We start from the raw sequence: 6,196 nt of genomic DNA on the forward strand, positions 1-6,196 counted from the left end.
AAATAGGCGGGCAATATATTCATCAATTTCAGCTTGTGCCTTTTCTCAAATTTTGAGTTACTCATTATGCACAAGTTTTAATATTATTTATATCGTTTTACAAATTCTGTATCAACTGATATTGGGACATACATGCAACGCACGTGTTCAGAAACTAGTATAATAAAAATAGTAACTAATCTGCTATTACAACTTAAAATTCAATGATAATATATAGTAGTAAAAAGAAGGGGCATATACACCTTGTCCTATGCGGTGTCACGGGACACCGCTTCACCAAATTATTTTACTAGTTATGTATAAGAAAATATTAGTGATAAATATAGAAAATGACACGACTTACAACTACAATAAGTTATTTATTTGTTCATTTCTTCAAATTGTGACATCGCTATGAAAAATCTTGCGTACGTCACTGGTAAAAAGGTTATACTGTTAATACTAAAAACTTAACTATTAAATCCAAGGAAAGTAATATTATTTGAATTGAGTTTCTCAATGGTCATTTTGCATACTTTAACGAAAATTACTTCTGAATAACTTTTGTCTGAATGAGATTTTCCACATTTACGGCCCCTAGTTTTAGAAAAAGTTTACTTAAAAATAATATACTGTCTGAATAAGGACAAAGTTTAATTATAACCAAAACATAGGTTGTAAGAAAAGACAATGTTTCAAATATATGCAACCTTGCCCAGAAATTATTATCTTGAAATTCTTCCAAGATAAAAGTAAACCAAATCTATATCCGAACAGTAGTGATTGACAATGCATTTTCCTCTACAGGAATTATCTATCTTAAAGAGTATACTTAATACTACAATTTAATTGTATTTATCATTGCATTTTATTGCAACTGCCTAAATAAATGCGTGTTGACAACTTATTTGTCAATTGTCATCAAGTTATAGTAGAGATTTTGAATTATTTGAATTTTAATTATTAAGGCTGCATCGATAGAGTATCACATTTTGTGATAATTCTGGTGGTGATGTTAAAATTTAGATAATAATACACATTGTGAAATTTGCAACTTTATCCACAACCAAAATTGAGATAGATATTGATGGGGACAACTTGAGGACGTCTCCTTCTATAAAATTAAAAAAATTATTGTACGTTTAGACCCTAAAAGACATGAAACACGAGTCACTAATATTGGATAAAAATACCACAACATAATTTCGATATTAATAAATTTTTATTATATAATATGTGGTCATATCGTTCACATTTTTGTAAAATTTTACTGCATATGTCTCTCACATTTAGGGGTGAACATGGACCGGGTTGGTTCGGTTTTTATCAAAACCAAACCAAATCAACTATATCGGTTTGAATTGGTTCGGTTTTATCGGATTTTTGATTTTTCGGGTTTTTTTGTTACATGAATATTATTCCAATCTTACTTTGTTAAAGTTATAGATATAGTTTTGATGAGTGAATATATGTTTGGTAAATATTAAAAAAAATGACAAACATATAATCTATTAAAATATTCTGATGGGAGAATTTTTTAGTAATACATGATAGTTATTTTCTTAGTCGGCTAACAATAATTTTTCGTTAATGTACGCTTTCAAGGTTAACACATGATAGGATCCCAAATATTTTTATATTTTTTAAAGAAAATTTAATATAAAGTCTTAAAAATATATATAAAAATTAAATATTTATATGTCGTTTTGGTTCGGATTTTTTTACTCAATACCAAACCAAGTCAAATCAAACCTAGTCAATTTTTTTAATCGGTTTGGTTTGATTTTTCGGTTTGGTGCGATTTTTCGGTTCGGTTTGAACACCCCTACTCATGTTTATTGGGTTTCATTTGCTATATAGACTTCCCAAACACTAGTTAAGGATTCGTTTGTCGGAGATTATGCAGGAATTAATAATGTAGGTATTAGTTATACAATTAAGGGTCGTTTGATAGCCAGTTAAAGAGGAGTTATCCATGCATTAAAACTAGGATAACTTATATATTGTTTGGTTAAAAGAAGGGGAACAAATAATCTCCACATAGAAGCTAGCATAAGTTATACAATGTTTGGTTATTTTTTCATCTTTTTCACATAAAATGTAGCATTGCTAGTACAATGTTTGGTTCATATTTTTTTTTTTCCGCATAACTAATACATGTATAAGTTATGAGGGAATCTATATATTATTTATGCATGGCAGAAGGTGGAATAACTTATACATGTATTAGTAATACTTGTATTAAAACACAAAATGACAAGAATACCCTTTATTCAAACTTGTATTTTTTTGTTTAAAAATATATATTTAAACTATACTAACAATTTTAATAAAATAAAGTAAGCTAATAATAAATAACACTCACATTACATTTATATTACTAATCCTTATATAACTACCGCATAACTAATCTACGCATAACTAATCTCAACATAACTCAACCTTGCATAACTTATCCCTGCATAACTAATACATGCATAACTAATCTTTGCATTACTTATTCCTACATAACTAATACATACATAACTAATACCTGCATAACTAATACATGTATAACTAATACATGCATAACTCTAACCAGCAATCAAACGACCCCTTAAGGATTAGTTATATAGGATTTAGTTATGAATGAAATAGTTATGCAGGATTGAGTTAGACATAATTTAGTTATGCGGAGATTAGTTATACGAAAATTAATTATGCAGGGATTAGTAAACATAAAAATATAATGTGAGTATTATTTATTATTTGTCTAGTTTATTCTATTAAATTGTTAGTATTTTTTTTTTTTAAAACAAAGAAAATTCTTGACATTTGTATTTCAATCCAAGTATGGACTAATCCCAAAATTGCTAAGATGTTCGAAGAACTGACCAAACGAATAGAATCAGGAGAAAGGAGGATCGAGGCAAACGACAAAAAAATGGAAACAACTAACTCCAGGGTTGATCAGATCCCGGGGACACCACCGATATTGAAGGGCTTAGATTCCAAAAAATTCGTACAAAAGCCTTTCCCCCCCAAGCGTGGCTCCTAAACCGATCCCAAAGAAGTTTCACATGCCAGAGATTCCTAAATATAACGGAACTACCGGCCCCAACAAACATGTCGCCTCTTACACATGTGCCATTAAAGGGAGCGATCTAGAGGACGATGAAATCGAATCTGTATTACTGAAGAAATTTGGTGAAACCCTGTCAAAGGGAGCAATGATATGGTATCATAATTTACCATCTAATTCTATCGATTCTTTTGCTATGTTTGTAGATTCTTTCGTAAAAGCACACGCTGGAGCCATAAAAGTCGAGACCAGGAAGCCGGACTTGTTCAAGGTAAGACAAAAGGATAACGAGATGCTAAGGGAGTTCGTATCTCGTTTCCAAATGGAATGAATGGATCTACCACTAGTCACAAACGATTGGGTTGTTCATGCTTTCACTCAAGGTTTGAACAAATGAAGTTCGATGGCTTCACGGCGGTTGAAGCATAACCTGATCGAGTACCCAGCTATTACTTGGGACGACATGCATAATCGTTATCAATCGAAAATTAGAGTCGAAAACGATCAGTTGGGTTCTGGACCCACTATTAGAAGGGTCATCAATCGAGAACAAGGGCCGATCAGGGACCGATACCGACCATATCGTGGAGACCATAGGGGGAATAAATCGAGACGTAACCTCGGACAAGGCAATAAAAGAAATGATCGAGGTCAAGGGTCTCGGGGGCTGATGAACAGAAATGGGTTCAATAGGCATACCGTACCTAAGGAAGCACCACGGTTATCGGAGTGTAACTTCAGCATTGATGCATCCGCCATCGTATCGGCTATCAGACGCATCAAAGACACTAAATGGCCTTGACCCATGCAGACCGATCCTGCCCATAGGAACCCCATTCAAATGTGCTAACATCATGGCACCCATGACTACAGAACGAAAGATTGTACGCAACTAAGAGAGGAAGTAGCCAGATTATTCAATAAAAGGCACCTTCGAGAATGTTTAAGTGACAGGGCCAAAAACCATTTCGGAAACAGGGATTTCGGTAGGCAAAACGAACAGGAAGAACCACAGCACATCATCCACATGATCATCGGTGGCGCCGATACCCCTCAAGGTCCGGTGCTTAAACGCACTAGGACATCGATTATGAGAGAGAAGAGACCTCGAACTCAGGATTACGCACCCATAGGAACCCTGTCCTTTAATGATAAAGATGCAGAAGTAATCATGCAACTTCACAACAATGCACTGGTAATATCCGTACTTATGAATAAAACTAAAGTTAAGCGTGTGTTAATTGATCCAGGTAGCTCGGCCAACATTATTAGATCAAAGGTCGTAGAACAGTTCGGTCTACAGGACCAGGTCGTACCCGCAACCCTGGTTCTAAACGGATTCAATATGGCATGTGAAACTACCAAAGGCAAGATAATTCTACCGATAAACGTGGCCGGGACCATCCAAGAAATGAAGTTCCACGTAATCGAAGGCGATATGAGGTACAATACCCTTTTTGGAAGGCTATGGATCCACAATATGAGAGTTGTACCTTTGACCCTCCACCAGGTTCTTAAATTACCAACATCGGAGGGAGTCAAAACAGTGTATGGGGAGCAACCGGCCGCAAGAGAAATGTTTGCCGTCGAAGAAGTAATTCCAATATCCTCGCCTTTATCAAAGGGGACGGACTCGAAGGGGGAATGTGATGCCAAATAGCAATCACAGACGTCAGCTTCGACCCAACTAGAAAATCACTAATCGAATATATGCCCGAACGAAAGGTATACCTGGGAACGGGATTAACCCCCGAACTCAGGAAAAAGCTTATTTAATTTCTTATTGATAACATAGATTGTTTCGCTTGGTCCCATTTAGACATGACAGGGATCCCGCCGGATATAGCGATGCATTGGCTAAGTCTGGACCCTAAGGTTCAAACCGATGAAGCAAAAGAGAAGACCCTAGTCTGAGGTAAAATATGTATTCATAAAGGACGAGGTAACTAAACTTCTCAAAATAGGGTCCATTTGGGAGGTGAAATATCCCGAATGGTTAGCCAATGTAGTTGTAGTCCATAAAAAAGGGAACAAACTTAGAATGTGTGTAGATTATAAGGATTTAAATAAGGCATACCCCAAAGATTCTTTTCCACTGCCTAACATCGATCGCACGATCGATGCCATGGCTGGCCACAAGATTCTTACTTTTCTCGATGCCTATTCCGGGTACAATCAAATCCAAATGAACCCGGAGGACCGAGAAAAGACTTCATTTATCACCAAGTATGGAACATATTATTATAATGTAATGCCCTTCAGGCTAAAAAATGCAGGAGTTACTTACCAACGTCTAGTAAACAAAATGTTCGAACAACAAATAGGTAAATCAATGGAAGTTTATATTGATGACATGCTAGTTAAGTCCCTGCGCGCAGAGGACTATTTGGCTCATTTGCAGGAAACGATCGAGATTTTAAGGAAATACAACATGAAGCTCAACCCAGAGAAATATATTTTCGGGGGTCGGTTCGGGAAAGTTCCTTGGCTTCATGGTATCGAATCGGGGAATCGAGATCAACACCGATAAAATTAAGGCCATCGAAAACATCATCGCCATGGACAATGTAAACGCCGTGCAGAGGCTAACTAGGCGGATAGCCGCCTTAGGCCGATTCATTTCATGGTCATCGAATCAAAGCCACAGGTTTTTCTCTCTACTCAAAAAGAAGAACGATTTCGCCTGGACCCCGGGATGCCAACGGGCATTAGAGGAATTGAAGCAATACCTATCGAGCCCAACATTGCTTCACACTCTAAAAGCTGATGAGAAACTTTACTTGTACTTGGCAGTATCAAAAATCGTGGTAAGTGGTGTCCTAGTTCGAGAAGAGCAAGGTACGCAATTTCCCATTTATTATGTAAGTCGAACCTTATGAGAAGCAGAAACTAGATATCCACATTTGGAGAAATTGGCACTTGCACTGATAAACGCCTCTAGAAAGTTAAGACCATACTTTCAATGTCACCCCATATGCCTATTAACCACCTACTCACTTTGTAATATTTTGCACAAGCCCGAACTATCGGGCCGATTGGCCAAATGGGCCATCGAACTCAGTGGGTACGATATCGAATATCAACTCCAGACGGCCATCAAGTCTCAAATTTTAGTGGACTTCATGGACTACTTCACGCCAACCCTCATACCCGAAG

Source organism: Nicotiana tabacum, chromosome 19 (genome assembly GCF_000715075.1).
Source record: "Nicotiana tabacum cultivar K326 chromosome 19, ASM71507v2, whole genome shotgun sequence".
In the NCBI taxonomy this organism is placed as follows: domain Eukaryota; kingdom Viridiplantae; phylum Streptophyta; class Magnoliopsida; order Solanales; family Solanaceae; genus Nicotiana; species Nicotiana tabacum.